Genomic DNA, 24,870 nt, shown 5'->3' with positions numbered 1-24,870 from the left:
AATTTAAAAAAACAAAACAAAACAAAACAGAAAAGGACCTGAATAAAACCCACAGGAATAAATTCCCTGTTTAAGAAGCCACTTTTCACTCAGAACCTCATTTTCTGGAGTGCGGAAGGCATGGGAAGTGTTAGGTGGTAAACAAGGAGAATCTTAATTAAAGGTGGACAGCCATGGTTTCTCAAGCAGGCAAACCACTTGCATTTGAAAACATCATGTAACACCTGGCAAATCCAAGGACTTTTTTTCCCCTCTCTTGTTATGAAAGCTCTGGTCCTCCGAATACCAAATATCAAAGGACCATTTCCAACACATAGACAGAAGTAATATTTTTGCCATGAAAAAGAGATTATTCTTATCTGTTACACTACCATCTTCTGGGACAAGTCTGGAAACAACACACTGGGATTATTCCAGGTTTCCATCAGTGCCCCAAACATTGGAGCACTACCAGTGACAGGTGCCTTGTCATCTCAGATTAGGTGAATTTATAAGGCAGCCTCAGTGTCAAAACAGGGAGGAGCAAGCCTTCAGCAGCAGCCTCTCACAGAGCCTCAGCTCTGCTGTTACCTGGTAAAAGGAAGCGAATTGACCCCCCCCAGCCTCTCTGGAAAACCTCTTACTTACAGACCTGCTGGCGCCTTCCTTAAAAATGGAAGTGGTAGTACAAAAAGAGGAGATGAAACCTTTCGAATTTAATTTTATGGGATTATTGTCAAGTGGCAACTACAGGCCTGATTCTTTTCCCATTAATATCAAAACTGTCTGTCTTGCCAGCTTTGCACCCATATTATTCTTCTAATTTCAGGGCAGTAATTGTTAATTTAATTTGGGGTGAATGGGAAGAATGTAGTTCTTTTGGTTTTACGTGTCATAGGCACACACCAAGCCAGGCCTTCTGTATGTATTTCTTTGTTGCAGAAACAGAATGTTTGTCTGTTTAAATACAGTTTTAAATGTACATATAGTGTGCACATCGCTTGTTCTGCAGACACTGCTGCAACCTATATGGTATATGTTTGTTTTCAGAGTCACCATGGTCTTTCATGTACATACAGCCCTTTGTGAACTATTGACCTGAAGGACTATAACACCTTCTTAGGAGCGGGGATAACCAATCAGATCACCGTGAATATTAAAAGTCTGCTAGATTTGTCTGTATAGAGAACCCAGTTTATGTGTGTGTCTTTAAATTTTTTCTCAAAAGTACAAAAAAGGAAATCAAATATATTTCAGACAAATTACAATCTAAATACATCTCTCTCTCTCCTTTTTCTTTTTTTTAATTGAAAGCCATTTCTGAGTAATGTGAACATAAAACAGAGTGTCTTGATACAGGAAACTTTTATTTTGACCATATAACTTAGTTCAACCATTCCTCAGAATATTTTTTTAAGCTGAAAACATAATTCCTCAACAAGTCTGCCATATTTCAGTCTGGTGCAAACTTTTCTGGTTAGTTTGGAACATGGCAAAAGTTGCAATAATAATGAAAATACTGGTATAAAACTGCTTTAGAGTGACTATTAAAAAGGAATAGAGTGACATGTATTATAGCTTAAACTTCCTGCTTTTATTTATGCAAAACAAGTTTATCTCTAGAGGTCTTCAAAATCCTGCTATCAATACATGTGTTTATGACCCCTTTCAAAAACAACAACAAATCTCAACAGCTACCAAAAAAAACCTACTAGTTTTTTTATACCTCTTTGGTAAAAGCAGCTCATACATGTCTTAGATTCTCCTATCTGTGCAACTGTTCATATAAGCACATTTTGTGTTACATCTTATTCTTTAAAAATCTTGAATCTCAGAATCTCAATATGCTGGGTTTCTGCCCATTCAGAAAGAATGCAGACATCACATAAGTTATTATTAACCCATGTGTTATCCAGTTCTACAGTGGCTGGAACTTTGCCAGAGACAACACATGGTGCGTGGTTAACAATATTTTAAAATATAAATTAATTTATTTTTTTAATTAACACATTTTGCTTATAGAAATACACTAATAAGCTTTTCCCAGAATGAAAGACATACCCTAAGCATATTCCTTTCAAAGAAGTTTTAAGGAATTTCATAAAGTAAGCAGCAAAACATTCTAAAACCCCCAGGTCTTTATCTTTGAAAAAAGAGGATTTTTGGACTATTCTTCCCAAGCACTTTCTGCATTTACAGTTTTGATTCATTTATCCATAAGCAATCCCAATTTCTTAGAGGCATCTCCAACGTTTAAATATTATCAGATCAAGCCCAAAACTGAACTAACAAGCATTCACAAATAAATGCTCCGCAAACTGGAAAAAAATCCCCGAAACAAGTTCATATTTAGTCTGACTACCAAGAGTTTTCCACAGTAGCTCTAAATCGGTAATTATGTTGACCTGATAAAAAAGAGAGCCTATTTAATATGCACACATACAAATAATTATTCACACTGCATTTGATTTACATACGTACAAAAGAACCACTTCCCACTTTCAAAAGTGGCTCAACACTTATGGTATTTTAACTGCCCTAATTACTGTTGAGAGAACATAATTAGAAGCACTGATCACATTGTCAACAGCTAACCAGTTGCAGCCCTGGCTGGGGGCCTGATTCTGCGCTGGCTGGAGGCGGAGGGGGCCAGCACTGATTGCAGGAGGAGGCCAGGGCCCTTCTGGCCACCTGAATCTACAGGAATCCAAATGTTTTAAACAACCTGAGTACGCTGACACAGTCACACCGAACGCCCCGCTCCTTATGTGCATGTATCAATTGCTATTTCGGTAAGCTTTCTCTGTTTTCAAAGGCGAGCAAAGAAAGAGTAATTTTTTCCCCAGCAAGGCTCCTATAGCACTTAAACACTTAGCACTGAGTCAGAATTCATAACTTTTTCCAAAGGAGAAACAGTTTAATAATTAAAACAGATATTGACTAAACCCTGCTTCCTTGAATACCAAACTTTTATTAGATTATTATGTGTTGATGCATAATTTCCATTGGCAACTTTTAAAGCAGCTCCTTCCCTCCCTGCTGGCCCCTGTACTCCCTCTTTCTTTCCCCCAAGCAAAGTGCTGGGAATCCTTGATACCCAATAGTCAATATTTGGTTTGCCTGTCATGTTCCTGGAGCTCCCCTCCATACAAACCTGTGTTTCTTATCCTTTCGCTGCACTAGTCTTGTGCGTGTTACTTCGCATGATGATGTAAATTCAGGGCATCTTAGCAATTTGCTAAAATCTGAGCTTCTGCTTGTTTTCTCAAGTCTTGGACAAACATAACTTTAGGGAGAGCTGAACATAGGCATAAAGAAAGAGGAGCCTGCATTTTCATCTTCCTTTCATCTCAGTCATTCAGTCAACCATTCAGTGCCCTATTCAACAGAGCTTTTCATTATGCAAAAAAATGCTAATCCTTTTCCGATGCTTTCACACTTGTATAAACCCCCATTCCTTCGACTGAAAAGCAATTATATCAGTTTACCTTTCTGTCAAAAACAGGATTAATATTCCAATACCAGAATCTCCTTTATTTTCCTATCTTTTGCTTTAGGAAACTAGAGATTATTAGTGGCGGTATTCCTTAGAGCAAGAATACATTATTTTAAATATGATTATTTTAGCCAAAGCACGAGGGGGGAGGGAGAGGGAGAGAAAAAAAAACTTCAGTTGCTGCGGAAACTCTTTTCAGTGACAGAACTGACCTTCCCTTTGCAGAGGCCTGAATAGAATGAGCCTCACTCTGGTCTATTAATCAGAAACAAATTATGAAAGAATGTGGCTGGACTGGTTGACACTATCCTGTCTTGGGAGACTCAGTAACAGCCTAGTAACAATGTCCTCTTCATGGGTAATGAACAGCCATGACAAATGGGGCAGAGAAACTATTTATTTGCATATGCAAATTCTCACACAAGGGAAACATGTACAAACAAGTGTCATTGTAAGGTGGATTAGGCAAACAACGTTTTCTTTTTAGGACACTCTGCAGCCCAGAACATTAGTCAGCACAATTAAACCAGTCTCCATGGAGACTAATGAAATTTCACCATGGTATGAGTTAAATTAGATAGCTAGTTATGTGTTTTCACAATCCAACTTGAAATCCATTATTGTTTCAGAACAATACAGCAATTGTGCCTGGCTGATCTTTGCCAGCTCAACAAGCTCCTAAGTTGACAATTTGCATATGTTAATATAATTAAGCACTAATTACATGAAACTTGTACATATTCACATGCACTTTCCCTGGGCGCTTCTCAGTTTGAACCTTGGCCAAGTCTTTAACCCTTTGAATGAATTTGGAGTAGCAAAGCTCTGCCTTCTGGGTACAGCCGCAAGGCAGATGCAGAAAAGCTCTTCATTTATAAACACAAAGCTTAACCTGGCTTCTCATATTTCTATCAACAGGCTAGAAAACATTTTTGTATGTGGTGGGGTAGGAGAAAGGCCGAGAGGTGGAGGGAGCTGGATTGGAAGTGCTTTAGAGACCTAGCTCTGGTGACCTTTTTGCATATGAAAACACAAATATTTACCCACCTAAGAGGTCACAAACACATGTATTGCCATTGTCACAGGTCTTCAAGATCCGAATTGTCAAAAACTAGACTGGGTTTTATGTCAATGCTCTCAGATCCACAAAAATGGGAATGAGAAAAGGAAAAAAGAGCAAGCAGTAACTAATGAGCTTTACATAAATATATGCAGAGGCAATTAAGCAGTGTTAATTACTATGACAGCAGTTAATTGAATATAATTAGATATTTTAAGCTACTGACTAAGGCATAGTTAAGATTAATTTTATTGAGATTAATTGTAAATAAGAATAGATTAACTGTGTTTTGACAGGCATAAAAAGTAGATCTGCAAATTAACTAGGAGAGCAGAAACTAGCACAAAAATCATATATTATCTTAATGTCACACCTCAGAATCATCTGCTCAATAAACATGACTTTTCAAACCCAAACAGACAGGAATCTTGAAGAAAAACAAACAGCTTGCAGAGATTAAAGAGCCTTTTGTCCTTTTTCATGTGCATTTCTTTTAGCAGACTAAATTAAGCGAGTCTGGTGTACGTTTTTAGGAAGGAACATTTCACACTGAATGGAAAAAATGTTCTATCACATATGAAATTCATGCAGCTGTGCGGAACCTAGTCCAGATGGTCTAAGACTATAAAACAACACTAAATGATAGACAGTAGGGCCTTCCCAAGATTATGTGATAAAGTCACAACCTCATATTTTGACTTAAATTTTCTGTCATGTATTGTTTCCTTCTAGATCAGATAGCTCCATTTTAATTTTTAACTGATCCTGAATATTCATTGGAAACTCTCAATAAACATTACTGATAAGCATATGAGCATAAATCATAAAATATTTGCAAAACGCCCCTTAGCTTCATTACAACAATGCTGAATTCAAAGTCTCCTGGTTCCCCCACAATACTGAACTGTTCATGCCACTTAGCTTACATAGGTAAAAATGCCTGGGTTTAAATATGCTTCAAATAGACACCAAAACACATTCTACCAGCAGATTAATTCATGCATGCTGCTTAAGAAAATTAACAACAAGGCTGAAGAATGCTGAACAAATCACTAATAAGAAAGGAGCTTCAATTGATTTTGAAATAAATCAATAGGTGATTAACACAATATTTTTAAAGCAGTAGAATGTATATATATTATATAAGCATATATATTATATTTTCAATACCTTTTTAGCTCTTAATCGAACAAGGGCTTTACAACAGTGAGCATGTCCCTATATTGACTATCAACTTCTTTGGAATGCCTTTAGTCTTTTATAACGAAAATCCAAAAAATGGTCTGTGAAACAAGGCTACGACAAGCCATTCTGCAGTGAAAGATTTTAAATCATCCAGCCTCTTCTAATAGACTTGAGACTTATTGAGGTAGAAACCATAAAAAATGAAGAAGGGAAATTTAATCCCTGAAATATTGATTTGCACATTAATATCATATAGGCAGAGGGCAATTTGGCTTCATGGAAATGACACATTGTCGACCCTTGGTGAAGTCAGAGCCAATCTAACTGCTGAACATGTCTGAATCTCAAGAGTTATTAAGGGCTTCCCTTCTTGCCTTTATGACTTTTCTTCAGCCTACCAATGCAATCTTAAATGTATTATCTTTAAGAAATAATTGTAAAACCTCAGGGGTTTTCCAGTTAATGGAAGGGAGGCTAAACCACATCAGATTCTGAAATGCAACATTAAACCCTTGCAATCAACAAAACCACCTCAATTCCCATCCATCCAGTGCAGGATCTAATATTGTTATTAGAGATAATCAAATTTCATTGTGTAAATTTAGGCTCATGGTCAGAATGGAAGCAGTAAATTCTGCAATATTAAACAGTGATTTTTCTCAGCCCCCTTTATATGTTCTTTGATGGTGCACTATCTTCACACATAAACCTAAACTATTCAAAAATCAAGGAACACATCTGTCGCCCTGAAAGATGCACGCAATGCCGTTTGCCATCTCAACAGCTTTCCTTCAGTTTTAACTTGATCTAGCGGATAAGTTCCATTTTAGAGAATAATAAAGCAGTATCACTGCATAAACCAAACAGCAGGTACTATTACTGTGACTTACACAGATGGTTTACCTGACCTTTCTTTGTTCCTTGGGTAGGTTTCACTTTTGCAGATTTACGACTTTTCCCTCTATATTTCATTGACCCTCTATGTTCATTATCATAAAAATGAAAACTATTGAATACACGTTTATGTTGGCAAAGTCCAAAAAGCCCACAACTAAAGGATAAAGAGATGCTACAATGCACTGTGTGGATCTCTAGATCGTACACTATAAATATTCAAGCACAGATAACACGAATAACTGAATAATCCTGGTGAGCCTCAGCTCTGGAGCCAGGTGCAAGAGGTTAAAACAGCTGGCTAGCCATCTTTTATTTTGTGTGCCTTCCTACCGGCTGAAACCGCAAACCCTGAAAACTAGCAGATATTCCCTCAAGGTTGATAGTCTGATTTTTTTCATTTCAACCAGTTTAGTAGGATCCCCCAGTAGAGAAAAGACAGAAACTCCTTAAATACAGGCAGTTGAATAGGAAGTGGAGCAATGATGATTAAGGCTCTTCCCCCCCCACATCCCCCAACCTTCAACCCTCCGTTTATTTCCACGATCTTCTTTGTGCACCTTCCCATCCAAATGTTTGTATTCCTTATTCCAAAGAAAAGCACTCCAGATCGTTCTGTCAGTTTTGCCAGTAAATATAAAGTAAAACAAGTGTTGATGGCACTGAGAGTGTTACATACCCAGGCTGTGTTTTTGCATTGCTCTCAATGGAAGCGATCGATGCCCATGTCACAGTCGCGTCCCAATCGCAGCCAAGTCTCTGCCTCAATCTAACCAACAACAGGCAGGGCTGCAAAGGCTTCTCACTACCTCTTCCATCCATCCACCACCAAACTAAAAATATAATGCTACATATGATCTTTTTAAACACTCCATCACCGCTCCTAAGGATCGAGCCACTGCAAATCCAGGGGAAACACGATTGAAAAAAAAAAAAAAAATACACCATCAAAAAAAAAACACCCTCACAGCAGCCACCCTAAAAGCACCCGAGCCCTCTCTTTCCACTCTCTCGCTCTCCTCCTGCCAACTACATAATCCTTGATAAAACCGGAGCAAGGCTAATAAAAAGAAAATTAAAAAAAAAAAAAAAAAAAAAAAAAGGAGGACGGAATGGAGCCGAGGAAATGCAACTGTCAGAAAACGGGATGGTCAGACTTCCTGAGTGAACCTGCCTGTGTCTGGCTTAATGTAAATCTCCACCATCTTCAGCCTGGCAAGTTGTCTTTTGGTTGGGCTTCTTTTTTTTTTTTTTTTTTTTTTTTTTTTTTTTTTTTTTTTTTTTTTTTTTGGTGGGGAGGGGGGTGTTATGTTTGCGATCTCTGCCTTGGTACCTAAGGAGGAAGAGGAGGAGGAGGAGGGTGTGTTACTGAATGGTGGCTAAAGCCTCCTCGGGACGGCGCTGAGGTGAAACAGGCTGAACCCGACTGATGTGGCTCCTCTCTCGGTTGGACCCAGTGCCCTAAGCAGCCGATGAGAGACCCCCGGCCGCCCGGCTCGCAGGTAACAAAAGAAATACCAACCCGTGTGTTTTCTGCTGCCGCTGCTGGGGAGGCTGTGGGGGTGGGGGGGGAAGAAGATGCAGCAGGGGAGGAGTGGAGGGGAACCGCCGTAAGTTGGCATCGGATGGGGGGAAAGTTTATTAGCAATTTTGTAGGAAATTTCATGTCAGGAAAGACGGGAAAGCAGGGACGCGTCTGCCATTAGCCGCCGTGATGGGAAGGGATGCACTTGATTCTGGCACGAGCAGTTAGAGCAGGAACCAAACTGCGGCTCGCTGTTTATGAGCTTTTTTTTCTTTTTTTTTTTTTTTTCTGTCTGTTGCCTCTTTTTTTTTTTTTTTTAAATACACCTTAGCCCTCGGTTTAAAAAAAAAAAAAAAAAAAAAAAAGGGCGCCTGTCCCACAAAACCACCACTCCCCTTTCAAAAAACCTCAGAAAGGCTTCGCTGCAAGCAGTCCCCGACCGTGCCCGCGAGAGCCTTTCCTAAGGAGCGGCTCGGTTCGGCTCGGCACGGCGCGGCGGGGACGCCGCGGGCTCTGCCGGCGCCCGGCCGCCAGCCGCCCGCAGGCAGCGGCAGCCGCGCATCTCCACATCCCCGCCAGCGGGGCCGCTCCGCGCCGAGCCGAGCCCAGCCCAGCCCAGCCGAGCCCAGCCCAGCCAAACCCAGCCGGGCCGGGCCGAGCCGAGCCGGGCCGGGCCGCCTCCCCGCGCCGCGCGGCGAAACTGACAGAGCGCAGAGCGCGCTCCTAACGGGCTCCTCTCCCTGCCTGCCGCTGCCAGAGCCGGCAGCCAGCAGCGATCCCCCTGCGCACACACAGACACACACACACCCGCACGGCCACCCTGCCTCTGCTCCTCAGAAACCTACCTGCAAAGGAAAAGGGGGCAGAAGGAAGGGGAGGAGAGGGCAAAAAGCACCCCACAACCTTCTCCTGTACACACGCACGCAGTCAGGGTCCCCATTGCCCTGCTGGCATCCCCCCCTCGCCCGAAAGCGAAAGTTTGAGAGGCCGAGGGGGGTGGAGATGAGGAGGAGAGGCAAGGAGGGTGGGAGAGCAGAATGTGTCTTCAAAAGGCACCTCAAAGTTTTGGGGGGACCAAGCTGCGAAAGAACAGTGCGAGCTCTAAAGGGGCTGCCAAGGGATGACTTCTGACAGCCGTAACGTCTTCCCTAATCTGACAGTATTCCCCCCCTCCCCGAGCTCCCTAGGAAAAAAGAGCGAAATTAAAAGTGGGGGGCATCCCCCGAACCTCTTCTGCAAAGCGAGCAAGGTCCTCCACTTAATCTGAAAGTTACAGCCCGAAAGAGAAGGAAAAAAAAAAAAAAAGAAAAGAAAAAAAAAAAAAGAAAAAAGAAACCCACAGCCCCAAACCAAAACAAAAAAAATACACAAACAAAACGTAACCCCCTGAATAAAAGAGAAAGGCAGTGAGAGAAAGAAAGAAGGGAGAGAGAAAGCAGCCCCTCCTTCCGAAATGAGAGCAAATACTGTACCTAAAAGTGGGGAAACAGGCAGAAAAAGGGGGGAGAGAGAGAGGGGAGAGGTACATGGGATCTGGGGATGTGAGTGTGTGTGTGTGTATGTGAGAGAGAGAGAAAGAGGCACAGAGAGAGGGGGAGAGAGAGAGAGAGCGAGAGCGAAATATCAAAGATTGTGCAAGATCAGCCTGGAAAGATAATCGATACTCGACCTAAATTTAACACAAACTACTCAATAAAAGTTAAAGAAAAAACTTACTTTCCATTTCCCCTCGCAGTTCCTACTGGATCTTCGCCTCTCTTTTTTGTTTTGCTTTATTTACTTAACAGCTGATCACATCCAAGTAAACGAGAGAAGGTTCATTAAAAAAATAATAAAAAAAAATAATCCTCCAACTTTATTGGGTGAAAATAAAAATGATTGAGCAAGAAGTGGGGGGCATGGAGCGGTCCTTTGGGGTCCGGGAGTTGTTAAAGCATGTGCCGACCGCGGTCTCGCTGTTTGGTTGTGAAGGGGTTGGGAAAAGGAGGAAAGGAAATGAAAATCCGATATGTCTTTATTCTGCTAATTATTATCGTTTTAGCCCTGTTTAAAAAAATGGCTGATTAAGTTGAGTGCGCATGTCTTTGTGTGTCTATTCCCGATATGCACTCTGGGAATGAGAGAGAGAGAGAGAGAGAGAGAGAGAGAGAGAGAGAGAGAGGGGGGAGAGAGAGAGAGAGAGGAGAGAGAGTAAAGAGAGCGAGGGAGAGGGAGAGCGAGGGAGAGGGAGAGGAGAGGGAAGAGGAGAGGGAGAGGTGTAATTAGTGAGGTGATCAACATTCTCCGGGCTGCAAATGACGCGCAGCCCCGGAGCCGGAGAAGCCGGAGCTGCCGCGGCTGCCGGGGGCTCGCCGGGGCTGCGGGAGCCACAGAGCCAGCCCAGAGAAGAAGGGGCAGCAGAAGGGAGCTCATGGATACAAACACAAGTCTGCAAACTTCATTAGTAACACAGACACACACGCACAGGCACACAAAGTAGATGGCTAGGGAAAATTAAAAAAAAAAAAAAAAAAAAAAAAAGGAGGGTGACAGACTTGCTCTTTTAACTGCTCGGAAACTTAAAAAGAAGCGGGTCTCCAAATTAATTATTGCATCAGAGAGATATTTCTGTCTGTCTGTCTGTCTGTCTGTTACAATCTCTTACATTTTTGCTCTTTTAATGGGGATTTAATGAAAAAAAATTTGCATCGCTTTTTTTCAATGGGCTAATGAATGTATGATACATCTGCAAAAGGAAAGGTAATATATCTAGGATAGGGAACAACTACCCCTACAGAGATAAAGACGGATTTATTTACACATACGCACACAAATGCACACATGTGCACACTCACATCCTACATCGTATTAACACATATGCACATACACCCAACACGCACACAGTCACACAAAACATAGCACACTTTATTTGCTGACCACCATGTAATTGCTTGGAGATACCAACAAAGTAAAAAGAAAAGCCTTTACAGAATATACAATATCAACTGTAAACATTCTTATCAAAATGAAGTAAATATCAGCCAGGGAAAGGGTCTCTTTGCATACAATACAGGTTTCATGCATATACATGCATCATCTTCCAGTTTCCCTGCAAGTATTGATATTTTATTAATATTTTATCTGCTATATTTTACCAGACATATTTCATTCTTGGGGGGAGGGGGGCACACTATTATGATGAAAAGTAGGGTAAAATGTACAGATGTCATTATAAATCGGAATCTTCTACAAATATTTTCCTGTGTGGGATTTAAGAAGATTGCTTCTCATTTGAAAATCTAATTATCTTAACCTAATACTGCAGATGTGAATATGACTGACACTTTCATTAAAAGATAATTAACTAAAACTAGGAATAGACATACTTTAAAATACCCCCTACTGAAGATAAAAACATGACTATTCAAAGAGCATCCGAACACACCGCAGGAACACGTGCAGATTTTTGATAATGCTATTCCAGAAATGGGTGTACCAGAAATGGTCACTAAGTCACAGTTACATGCAGGAGATATTTACAGTGTCAAGGACCCCGCGCAGGTGAACCGTAACCTTAGAGCTGACATGCCTTTGAAGTTCGTGATTCCTGCGATATGCGTAGAAACCTTGTCTTAGGCCTTAAACACTGAAAACCAGCAGGAAGGTTTTATCACAACCTTCCATTAAAAGCACACACGCACAACAACAACAAACCAGCAAAAACAGGATGGCAGAAATATACACCTCTCTGGGCCCTAAACCTTCTGCTCCAAGAGAACATTTTGCAAGTACTGGAACTAACGTTAATAGGAAAATCCCCACCTGATGATGAATTAAGGCTGCCCTTAAGGAAGCACAGGCCAGTGTCAGGGAACCGTGTGTCTAAAAGCAGATGTTTAAGGTCAGAGTGAAGGTCCTGACAGTTTTGAAGGAAGAAAAAAAAAAAAGTCTTTGGAAAGGGGAGGAAAAAAAAGGATTTTAAAAAACCAAACCAAACCCAAAAAACCCCATAACAAACCGCCAGCCTGACAGTACAGCTATTCAAAAAATCGGAATCTGCAAAAAAAGCAGGGGAGGACCCCTACCCCAATACAGAGAAACCTTACTTTAAACTTCAGGAAAATCTTCAAGATTCGAACTTAAGGGAAAAGTCAGGGGCATTGGAGGGTTAGCGAGAGCAACTTTGGTGCTTTTTCAAGCCTCACCTATGCATTGCACCAGCTCATCAATGAAAAAAGGTGTGAGCATATGTATGCAGATTTCCACAGGCACTGCGCCGTGTCAATGAACGTAATAAGGAAACTACGGACATTCTGCATTGTTGTTTACAGGATGGAAAAAAAAATGCAAACAAAGACTGAAAATGAAATCTCTGAAACCTGTTTACAGTTATCAGATTGAGGGAGTATGATGGAAAGAGGGCTTTTAGGTTTAAATGGTAGATGAAACGGGACTCTGAGATAGAAGGATGCATTGTCCATTCAAGTACATGCCTGAAGGATGGCAACACATTTCCTAAGACTGAAGACAATTAAATACAATGTGATGAAGAAACACCTGAGAACAATACATCTATTTCAAATTCAAGTGAAGAAACACGTATACTTAATGTCACGGAAGAATAAGGAAACGAAGATAATTTAGTTTTAAAGTCGTCCCCCCCCTGCACTTCCCCCCACCTCTTTTATTCCTAGTGCTTTTTTCCTGGTGAAACATCAATATCATTAATGTCATTAATGTCAAAACACCAAACGTCAGAACAGTCAAGTCATTCTTTTTTGGCTGTAGATTTTTCCCCCCTTTCTCTCGTCTTGGAGGGGGATATAGGTTTATGGTCTTCTTGAGTTACAGCTAAGGAACAAAGGAGGGGGGAATAAGGCAGGAATTGCGATAGGAGAGTCCACATTTTTCAGGGTTTCTTCTGCCACTGTTTACTGTCCATCTTAACATTTTAAACCTCTCTGTTTCTCTGTCTCTCCCACTTTCTCTCTCCCTAAAAATAGTACCTATCAAGGGGGGGATGGGGGGTGTAGGAAAAAAAAAAAAGGCACTACGGGATGTTAACAGTTTAGAAGGAACCCGGGGATCGCCACGTAGATAGGAAAAATCGAAGAAGGTTAATTCCGGGAGGCAGCAGCAGCAGCAGCAGGTTTGTGGGATGTGATAAGAGCGGAGCGCAGCGCGGGCTGGGGGCGGCGGGCGAGGCGGACCCGGCGCGGCCGCGGTGCGGTGCGGGGCTCCCGGCGGCGGCGGGCGGCTCCCGGCGGCGCGGCCCGGCCCGGCCCGGCCCGGCCCGGCTCCCGCTCCCACTCCCCTCTCTCCTCCCTCTCTCGCTCAGCTGATCGCCCCCGAAGAGTCTCGCCTAACCTCCCAGCTCCTCTCCTCTGGTCTCGATGGACCCCCCGCCCACCTCCTCCGAACTTCTCCTGCAGGCACCGTTACATATTTTGGGATTTTTTCGAGCCTCCTGTTGAAACCACAAAAAGCTCTTGATAGTGACGTTACATTTCAAAGAAAGGGAAGGGGAAAAAAAACAAACCTCAAAAAACCCTCAGCCTTTTCTGTCCTTTACCATCTCCAGCCTTGGCCCTAAGGAAAACTTATTGGCCTGGGCGAGACGGAGCTGGTGGGGGCCAGAGCCCGACACTGACCATTCTTTAATAGACAAAGAAATCGTAGCCCAAACCGGGCTCTGTTACACCACGTCTCCCCGTCAAGCTCATTTCACTCCCTAAATCTGCGCTGCGGACACACAGGGGCACAAGGATCTGCATAATTACAGACATAGCCGCTCCCCTCTTTAATAAACCGACATAATTCCCTAATAAGTGTTCCCTTCCCCCACCTTCTCCTCTCCCCAGACCCCAACCCAAGGGAAAGGGGATCCATGTCTTTTTACTGCGTTCCCTAAGTCTATAGATGAGCTCAGTTTGAAACGAGGTATTACAAGATTTCAGTGTTACAGACCCTTTATCTGAGCTACAGACACTTTCAGATCCCCAGCCCCCACCTCCTCTCCTTTTTGTTGTCTCTTCTCCTCCCGGGGGCTATTTGACAAAGGCAGTGTGTTAACTAACATTTTTGTTTAACTCAGCAACTTCTTTTCAAAACATACTTAAACCTGATAGCAATCTCTTGTACTTTTTTTTTTTTTTTTCCCCGAGATGAAATTGACTCTGAACCCAAAGCGTTTGGCTATTATTAATATTTTCTTTCTTTGCAGATATCATGTATACAAATCTTTTGTTAATTTACAGCGCTCTTCCCCGCCACCCCCCACCCCCCGCAAAACATTCCACTACACACTTAAAACGGGAGGGGGGTCCGGGGTGGGGTACGCGAGGAGAAGAGGGAGGAGGGAACGAAAACAAAAATCCCCGCTCTGATTCCTGGAAAGTTTTGTTCGCAAAAGAAATAAAACAACAATAACAAACTGCATTTCAATTCTGCCTTCACTGCCCCAGATTTGGCATTCACCTACTGAAAGTGCGTCTAACGAGCAGTGACCTTAGAGAAAAATCACAGCCGAATAGTATAGACATCTCGCTGAGATTTTCAGCTAAATAGTGCCGATCCCGATTGGCTTTTTCTTCTTATTATTTTGGCTGGAGCCGTACAAAAACGCGCACCCGGACATTACTATAAATAAAAGCCTTCCAGGTCTAAGTCTGCTGCCGGCGTTTCCTCCGGAGCCTTAACAGCCCTTTTTCAGCTCCTTTCTTGGGCAGATCGCGGGGATTAAATGCCCTGAACCTGAGCTCCTGGCCTTGGATGGGAAGGGAGAGAAAAAGGGAGAGGGAGAGAGAGAAAGGAGAGGGTGAAGGAGCCAGGCGCCCTCTGGGCTTTCAGAGGTCAGCGCTTTGACAGTGCTCTGACCTCCCTCCCCTCCCGGCAACCACCCCAGTGTTTATAAACAAAAACAGTCAGGACTAGCCCCAAACAATAGCAATTCACCAACTTCACAGGCACTTCACCAGCTCTTATGCAAATAAAGGAAAACGACCGCTTACCACCGCTCCCCCCCATCCCCTCCAGAAAGCCCAAGAGCATATTTCCAGCAGTGATATATCCAAGGGAAAAATTTTACATTCTATCCTGGAAAAGGACAAAAAGGGACTTCAGAAATAAAACGGTTCTGGTAGAAAGACAGACAAAAAGGAGAAAAAGCCAATAAAACTACCGATCTTACTGCAGAAAGAGGAAAGTTATGAAATATTTATACCTAAATCCAGCAATCCACACTGCCAATAAAACAGGAATCTTTGTTGTGTAGACAATATGCTAAACTACCTCTGCGACAAACAGCGATTATAAAGCAACCAGAAAAAGTTATTTTCGCCCAAGGAGCCAAGTTTTCAAAGAAAACGTGTGGATTTTACAGCTAAATAAAAGCCACCACCTCTGTGTTATCCGTAAAAACTACACATAAATTAAAAGCACCGTTAAAAGGAAAAAAAAAAAAACCTTCCAGCAAGCAAGCAGCACATCTGATCTGACTTACAAAAAAAAAAAAAAAGAGTATAATTAAAACCATCTTTAATTGCAAAAAGCAGCAAGCGAAAACTAAATGAATCAATGATTTCTCCCCAAAATGTTGTCCGCCAAGGTATAGAAATGACAGTTCTATAGTCCTGCATTAAAGCATAACTGAAACCCCACAATTCAGGAATTGATTATGCAATAAGGAAAAAAAAGTAAAAGGAAAAAAATGGTCCTAATGATTTTCAAACTTTTGTTTAAAAAATGATGAAGATCAGAAAAGGTTGGAGGAAAAGTTAAAGGAAATATACCTCAAGAGAAAAAGACCATCTCCTTTTCTTCTTTGTCTATCAGTCTCCAGTTAAAGCATATGGAAAATGTTTTCAAAATGCCTAGATTTGGCACATTGTCATTGCAAAGAGAGGAGCGCAGTGATGCTGTTATAGAAAATGGGAAATAAATTCAGGATTGGGTGCTGCCTCCTTCAATGCGGATTTATCTAAGTTTAATTTAATATTCCGCAATCACTGTATGATCGCATATAATTCACCAAGATTTTTAAGGGCTTTGCCTAAATATGTTGATCACTGGCACAAAGTAATTTCATCAGATTATTTCCTTCTTTTATTTGTGTTTATTTTTCTCATTAGAAACACTTTAAATTGCAATTGTAAATAGTAGAAATGATGGAATATTAGGTTTAGGGTGAACAAACGCTCAGAGAAGGCATTAGCTTTATTAAAATCATTCAGAACGTAAAATCAAAAAGCACAAAATGGTTGTTTGTAAAACACTAAACCTTTAATCGATTTATTGGCATTCCAATCGATTAGATAAACGGAAATCTATAGTAAACATAAAAGCATTTAAAATATTTTTCTCTCATTTATAAACAAAACTTTTCATTTCAGTAGAAAAAAAAATTATTATCAAACGACTAACAGGAAATTCTTCAGATATCAAATTACGATAATAAAATTATTTCCACATGGAAAGGGATAATGACAATGATGATAGTAATTATAATAATGAATAATTCAACAGCCCTTTGACATATATGGAAGAGCCTGGTTCAAAAACAGCTTTTGAAGGGGGATACTTTTAGGGGATTTTTTAAATAAAATTGAAATCTGAGGCTGAAATGCTTAGATTAAGTGACAGTTTGGGTGCATGTGGTAAAACTGCGTTAATTTTTTCCTGCAGTTTTTAAGGCAGAACTGTTCTCTTTGACATCACCCCTTAAATTAAGTTACCTCTTAATAGCGGTAAATAAGTATGTAAATATATAAGCTACCCCTGAATTTATGGGGGGAAAATTTTGTCTCCACACCAGGGCGATGGGAAGGGGGACCTTTTACCTTATAATTTAAACAATTTGCCTAGCTGGCAGTGTACCTTCCAGATTACAGAAAAATTGTGCAAGCAATAATGTATTTGACCACTTAAGTGAAAGAACACAATTTATTTAGGGGTGGAGGGTGGGGAACTGCAAGCCGGAGAAATGCAGCAATCAGCTTGTGGCATTCTGGCTGCGCGAAGAGGAAGTGTTGCTGTAACGGGTATTATGTTTATTTGATAAAGAAAATCAATGAAAGTGGCTGTAAAGTAGTTAGTGAGGCGTGTGTTTGGGACTCGGGCTGAATAGTGACTCCAGCGGTCTGGTCGATGAGCTCTAAGAGCTCTGGAAATCTAACCTAACCCTCCGAGTGAGCTCTCTCTCACTCACTGCTGCACCTTCCCCAGGCTGGGAGACTTCAGCCCTTGTCTCCTCCCTCCGTCTCCTTCCCTCTCTCCCCACATCCCTCCCTCTGTCCCTCCTTCCCTCTCTGCTAGTTTTCCGCTCCTGCTTTCCTTCTTCCCATCCGCTCCAACTGTTCCCTCTCCCAGGTATATTTACTCCCCTAAATCTCTCCCATTCTCTTTCTCTCTCAAATTCTTTCGCCCCATCTCTGCCGTAGCTGTTTCCTCCCGGTCCAGCTGGTTCTCTAAGTTTCCCTGTACTTTTGAAACCTTTCTCCTTCTTAATTCTCTTCCTCTCCTCTCGGGTATCAGTACTGCTAAGTTTTCTTCCAGCCTTTTTCCTGTCTGTCTTCACCAGCCAAATTTATCTCTTATTTTGGATTGGTTCCTCCGGACATGTGCTATATTAGTAATTATCCCTACTCATTTCCCTTTCACACACCCATGCTGAAGGGATGAGCACATCACGCTCTTTCCACAGTTGAAATATTTTAGACATTGGCTAATCTTCAATGGTGCTTTACTTCAGACCTTCTGCAGCTATTTCCCCCTTTTCTCCCACTATTCTTCATTCCCTCTAATTTGCAACAGAAATGTTTCTCCTCCTCCTTTTCATTTCCTACTTTACAATTTCCTTTGGGGTTTCTAAATAGTAGTATGTCCTTTGCATTTCCCTGCCCCCATCTCCTTCACTGTTTCACTTCAGCTATTTTGTTTACCCGGTTGCTTAGAGGAATATTTCTTTCCTTAACAAGTTTATCTCCCCGTCTTTCAGTCCCAACCTATTAAAAAAAAAAAAAAAAAAAAAAAAAAAAAAAAGAGAGAGAGAGAGAGAGGAAAAAAAAAGTTGAGCTCTTTTCAGCGGACTAACTTGGTTTCAAACTTCTGGTTTGGATTATGTGTCATTATCTATTTTCCCTTATCGCATCCCCCGTTGCCCTCCCCACCCTCCGTCGCTAATAACATCTTTAGTGTGGTCAATGTTAAATATGGCAGATCTCTGAAAAATGCCTCCTCTCGAGCTCCCTGCTGGAATTCATTACCCGCCCCACTCTTCCCACCGCGCCGTGTCGGCGGGTCCCGGCGCGTGGAGCCCCGCGGAGCCCCCGGCGCGGCCGCGGGGATGCGGAGCGGCCGCTTCCCTCCGCCGCCGGGCAGCGCCCCCGAGCCGCGCACGCTGCGGCAGCGCCGCCGGCCCCGGGCGCGGGGAGCGGCCCCGGGCTCAGGGGAGCGGGAGCGGCCCCGGGCTCAGCGCTCCGCCGGGGCCCCGCGCCCGCCGCGGCAGCAGCGACGCCTCCGGCGGGGGCGGCCCGGGCGGGCGGGGGCGCGGCCCCTCCGCCGGGCCGGCAGGTGCGAGGGCCCGGCTCCGCGCCCCGCTCCGGGCTGGAGGGCGCCGGGTGCCCCGCTGGCCGCGGCAGCATCCCCTCCGCGGGAGGTGCCCGGCTTTCCCAGCCAGTCTACCTGCCCTTGTTTGTCTGGGGCAGGAGGTGGGGTTTGGCGTCTGGCTCTTCTTGCTGTTTTCTTTTTTTTCCTCCTCTTCCCCCCTCTTTTTTTTCTTTTTTCTTTTTTTTTTTTTTTTTTTTCCTTGCTGTGTCCTGATTGTCTGGAGTGGGATCTAGATGAGGGATCCCCCCTGGCGAAGTCACTCATGTGCTGCTGGCTGTGACACATGCTACGTGTGTCGCCTTTGTATGGTCCTGGTTGGGCCACATGCACTTAGCCTGCAGTTTAAGGATTTGCTTTAGTGTGTGTAGTGAGTGCTGGAATAAAACAGGATTTCAAAGGGTACCACTAGAGTTGACATTTCAGGCCTGCTCTGGGTTTTATATAAACCTTAACCAGAGGAAACGATTGTTCCAGGTTAAGTGGCCCTAAACTTTCCTTTGTTTCATTAATTGGGATCTTCTGTTTAGGTCTTGTGACAATTCTTTTCAAGAAGCCGGAGGAATAAATATAATTCATTAATTTCTTCCATACTGACTGAAACGTTTTCTCTGCTTTACACACAGCTGGAGTTATGTTTAGACTTACTTCTTGTCTTTAGGTTACACACATGAAGTGAACAGAGGGGGCTTGATCCTGCCAGACCCTTCTCGAGTGAGTAAACGTGGGTCTGTCCTGTTGTCAGAAACTCTCACTACCATCTGTAGTACCTCTGTTTGGTGTGATGTCCGATTGAATGATTTTACCTATTCCAGGCCTCCATAAGGTTACCCAAAACAAATGTTGTCATATAATTCAGATTTTCTAAAAGCATGCTGTATGGGGTTTTTAGCTAAGCCTTTAATAACTGTAACTTTCTTCTTTACTTAAGTGTGCTTGAGAGAGGAATGGTAGCTTTTTGCATTAAATGTTTCGTAGTACTGACAGAGGCACAAATGGAAATTAATATTTTTTAATAGTTTCAGAGAAAATACCATGCACAAACAAGGCAAACAATATAATCCAGAAGTCTTATTAATTAAAACCCAGTGTAGGAGTGCACATTTTACAAATATTTGCCTGGGAACTTGGACTCCTAAATTCTGTCAATATCTCCATCACCTCTGAAATTATTGCTCACCTATATCCACAGTGACCCCAAATTGTCAGAGAGAAAGCCTGCCAGTTGTAAATCCACACGGGGCTACAACAGGATTGCAATTTATTATGAAGCAGAAATGTTACTGAAGGCAAAATTGGTGCCTATTCCCAAGTCCACACCTGAAAGGAACACACTTTCCAGAAATAAAGATGTTACAGAGGATTGTTTATTTTTTTTTTAAGAGGTAGCATCATATAGATAGACTATATTTTTTCTGGATTTTAACCAACTGTGAATGTTTTTTAAAAAATTGTTTAAAAGTAACAAGGACAACTGAAATTCAATACCACCTTGAAAAGATTAAAATATTTACTTACGCTGCAGACTTTGTGCATGACAGTACATTATAGAATAGTCAAGATAGAGATACTTTTCCTTCTTTCCCCAAAAGGATCTACCTTGGTATAATATTCTTGCTTCCCTCTGAAATGATGTTAATGAGTGAAAAAAATATTCTTGATGTAATGTAAAAGAGGAAATGAAGGACTACTATAAAACTAAATTTAAAACTATGTTTTAATACTCTGGAAAACAAATACAGAATAGATGTATTTTGCAGGGAGATCTTATATACCATGTGGAAAGAGCTTATTTTAAACAAGTGTGTCTGTACATTCCTTCAGATAAAAGTGTGCACACTGTAGTTAGAATCATAGGATTTTTGATCTATTTGTCTACTTATTTTTATGAGAAAATGTTTGTAATGTAAGATATGCATAAACAAATTCAAAGAGCATCTGAAATTTATTCATAAAGTAAATTGAAAAAATTAAAATTCTACTGATTAAGAAGAAGTGTTTGTAAAACGCCTATTTCCTAAAATAAACTTGTGAATCTAAAAAGATGCTAACCTGCATACACAATCTGGACAACTTTCCCCTTTCAATTCATTTCTAGCTTCAGGAAGAATAAAAATGAACAGAGAAAAAGTATTTCACTCTTTTTATCCTTAAGCTCTGTCTTCACAGAGACATCTTTAGAAATTCGAAGTACACTAGGAATCAGTATTTTCACCAAATAATTATTTTGTAAATGAATATATGTGCCATTTTCCTTTGTTTTTTTCAGTGGATAATGGTGAGTGTTGTGATCAATAAAAAGGGAATAAAAACTAAAACTAAAACATTTTGTAAGCCATCAAATAGGTGCATCTATATTTACACTAAAACATTTGTATTTTCTTTTAATAGGAAGCCTTCATAAATTATTAAATCACACTTGATCAAGTTAACAATGGAGTTAACTACAAGTAGGTAAATTGCTGTTTTCTGTGTAAAATTTATACTTGAGCCCCCCAGACACTTCATATCTCTCCTCTATGTATTTTTTTGTTAACATAACATTATTCAAACTTTTTTTTGAGATTATTATAGTAAGTAAAACATATTTGTCTGTGTTTGTATGCACCAACACACAGAAGCAACTGATCTGTCCCTGTTTCATACAAAAATGCTTGTGTATAGTTATATATTTAGAAGCATATGAAGGTCTGCTCAGGGTTTGGTTTTGGCACAGTAATTAAGGTGTCAGGATTCAGATATGCTTTAATGCTGAACATTCAAAATTTAGCATTAGAGCCTCTGGTTCATCTACAACAGGATGGATACTGTGTTTATAGAGTTCATTTTTGACCTTACCTGAGTAAGTACTTTAAGTTAAAGTATGAGATGCACCTAGAGGGGTAATACATTGAGTTTAATAGGAAGACAGTTAATAACCTTTTTTCATCCTCATGCACTATCAATCATGGCTGTCACCAGTCTGCTGAATCAAAGCAAAAGTGTTCTTCACAGATGACTGATTAGAAACGCAAAATCACAAGATCCATCTTCATGGTCACTTTTATTATAGTCATTTTTAAACTGACAGCAACCTGCTCAGTTTCAGCAGACTGGGCATCACAAATAGTGTCACTCAGTGCAGCTAAGCATGAGAAGATGTTGGCTGGATTATACTTAAAAATAATTAGGCCTAAAGCCTTTTGTGGAAGCAAGAAAAAGGATTTTTGCGGTTCTAGCCCCATCTTTTCAACACCAGCAGTAGCCTACGCTTTTACAGTAGGTTACTATTGGAAAATATTTTCATCCTTTCACTGCAAGTGAATAAATCAGCTTTGGTGGCCCTTGGATACTTTTTGGAAACAATACCTTTGGTGTAATGTGACCAGTGAGTTTTGATAGAAACCCCCGTAAGCAGAGGCTTAACATTGCATGCTGCTGTTTGTACAGGGCTGTGATGAGCTGTTGGTTCCCAGCCTTCTGAGGAATATTGCAAAAGCTAATTACCTTGTTAACTAGATTTGTTTCGATAACATTGTCGCCTGTTCAAATAAACTAGTGAACAGTTCAACGGTTTAAGGTTATTTATAAATGGAATGGGCTCCAGCAAATTTAAAATCAAAATGGTGCAGGTGAGAGGGAGAGGGAGAGAAAAGGACAGAAGGAGCACTGATACTGCAAGTTGTGCTCTGTTCTTGTGTGTTTCTGGAATATGGTGAAATCTAATGTAAGTAAGGTATTAAGTAATGCTGCAAAATGAAAGCTGGTTTGGAGGTGTTTTATTTGATTGGATTTTGGGGTTTTTTTAGAAATATAAATTGCTATTGTCTCTAAAGGGTGCTTTTCCTGTGTGAAAACTGTAAGATTGGTTCCTTAATGTAAATAAAATCCTTTCCCTCTACTTAATGCTGCTTAACGTGAGTAAGAAAATAATAGATTCTGATTTGGAATTTTGATTCAAGGACTGATGGAGTGAGAAGACAGCCAAGACTAATTTTTAAATTAGGTGGAAGCTAAATAGGCCTCCCTCAAAACTCTTCAAAATCTTTATATGTTTTTAAAATTTAAATTCCACTTCATCTTGTGAACACAAAATAACATATTGCACCAGCTGAGCATCGTTTTAGAATTATCTTTAGAATTGCAGTGAAATCTGGTGCATCTGGTTTGCCACTTAACTTTAACTCCCAAAAGGTACTCTTAATAGTAAGCCTGATTTGTGTAGCTGTGATTCCTTTAATACAGCTCATAGTACTCTAAGCTCTGTATATCTAAAACTTTCCTTTAAAACACGTTTGGTAACTACAAGTGACTTCAGTGGGCTGCAGTGTTGGACCCTTCTTGCAGTGCCCCTTCCCATCCTTCTCTCTCAAACTGGAGGGCAGGACTTGGGTCAAGTAGGGCTCTTCCAAAAGGAAATGCTCTTCATTTCCACCCTCAGACCTCACTCTCGCTTTTAGCACTAGGCTATAAACACACACACACGCACACAGAGTCACACACTCAGTGGTGATGGAATGAAAGCATGCAAACACACACAGAGAACATGATACATACATGTTTTTAACACTGGCACACGGTCACTGCTGCCTGGATTCTTATGCTGAAACACGAATACCAGGCTGATAATGTCAGGAGAATATATTTATTTAAAGATTCCTTATTTTTTTTGTAATTTTTGTAGTATTTCCATGTACTAAGCAAACAACTGTGAGACTGAAGAAGAAGGGAAGGAAGCAAAGTAGGCAGCTTTATGTCCAGTTGACATTCACGTGTTCTGTAAACAGTTTGAGTCCCCTCTTTGCCCCAGTTAATGCTTATCTTAAGGATATAATTAGCATTAATAATACGGTCCCATGTAGAAACTCCATGTTTTCTGAAGTGGTTTTAATATGCATCTCTATTTTCTGATGAAAAATTGATACACTAATGCTGACTGACATCTGTCTAAAAATCAGAGGCAAAGTATGTCTGAATTCAAATTTCTCAGCATTAATCAAAACCTAATGAAGCAAATAAACTAGCAATACCTACTGATAAATAATATAGTAATATTTTAATAATTATGCTTTCATGGGGAAGAAAGTATTTTTCCCCATTAGATATTTTAAATAGTATATTCTAGCCATAAATGACTAAACAAAGCTGGCTGTAAATTATTCCTGTGCACTTGTCTGTGTAGTAAGAACATATTTTAAAGAAATCCTGAGATCTGGAAGTATAACTATATGCATTAAAAAGAAAATAATGGGCTACAAATGTTTTCTAGTTTCAGGTATAAAAGTTGTTTTTTCTCCTAACTATTAAATTATACTAATCTACTTCCTAGGTCTGTTTTTTACTCAGTTACCATTTTAAACTGTATGGAAAAGATGATCATTATAGCTTAACTTAAGCATGTAGCAAATCCATGCATCTCAAAAAATGAGCATAAAAAGATGAGGAATGGTAAGAAATTTTGTGTGGTTTTTTTCCTGTCATAATGAAAGGAGACACAGGTAATAATTATTAAAATATATATTTTTTTACCTTAAGAGCATAACTACATCAAACTGACTTTGTAAACTTTTGGAATACTATGTTGTTTTACTCTATGTGCTGCATCTTCCCCCGAATGTGTTGTTCATTGTATGATTATTTCATGTCAGTACACTTGCTTATCCAGAACATTTATTGCACGCTAGTATATAGCACAGAGTTAACTTTAAAAGGGTAGGATTTTTAGAAATTAACTTTGAGTTAACTATTTTTCCAACTACAATACTATCTGTAATCCTTATAAGACATGACTGAAGTAAGTACTAATTTAGTATTGAGGAAATGTTGCAGTAGAACAATTAGAACATGTAAAAGTACTGAATGCGTATAAATATTTTGTAAGATTTACCAAGATGCAATTTATATAATAAATAAATTAAGGAATTTGCATCTACTTTAATGATTATTAATGTAATTGGTAGGAAAAAATACTTAATGTGTAAGCACATGCAGGGAAGACAGCGGCTGAAATACAGCATAACTTTTTATCTTAAAAAAGCAGATCTACCCCAGTAAACAGGCCAAAACAGTACCTGGAAGGTTTCTCTTTCCAAGTGCACTTATCATAAGCATATATAGACCCATGAAAAGTACCTATCAAATCCTCCAACAGCAGAGCACTGCAGACAAGAA

The 24,870-nt window shown here is 40.7% G+C and overlaps 1 protein-coding gene and 1 long non-coding RNA gene across 4 annotated transcripts in view; one reads left to right on the top strand and one right to left on the bottom strand.

Moving 5' to 3' along the window:
- The window catches only part of ZFHX4 (zinc finger homeobox 4), a 150,149-nt gene extending 139,913 nt beyond the window's left edge, over positions 1-10,236 (bottom strand). For 2 of the 3 annotated variants that reach the window (XM_014870702.2, XM_014870705.2), the window contains exon 1: positions 9,856-10,236. The gene's annotated coding sequence lies outside the window, so the exon portion shown is untranslated. Of the gene's footprint in view, positions 1-7,293; positions 7,662-9,855 lie in introns of those variants that run through there. The other variant, XM_088176450.1, reaches the window with a different exon arrangement.
- LOC106849833 (uncharacterized) overlaps positions 7,858-24,870 on the top strand; it is a 31,337-nt gene continuing 14,324 nt past the window's right edge. The window contains exon 1 of the long non-coding RNA XR_001402663.2: positions 7,858-8,116. This is a non-coding gene — a long non-coding RNA (uncharacterized LOC106849833). The remainder of the gene's footprint in view (positions 8,117-24,870) is intronic.

This window comes from Sturnus vulgaris, chromosome 1, assembly GCF_052056855.1.
Source record: "Sturnus vulgaris isolate bStuVul1 chromosome 1, bStuVul1.hap1, whole genome shotgun sequence".
NCBI classification, from domain to species: Eukaryota; Metazoa; Chordata; class Aves; order Passeriformes; family Sturnidae; genus Sturnus; species Sturnus vulgaris.
Note: the sequence above shows the minus strand (reverse complement) of the source record. Positions and strands in the feature narration are given on the sequence as shown.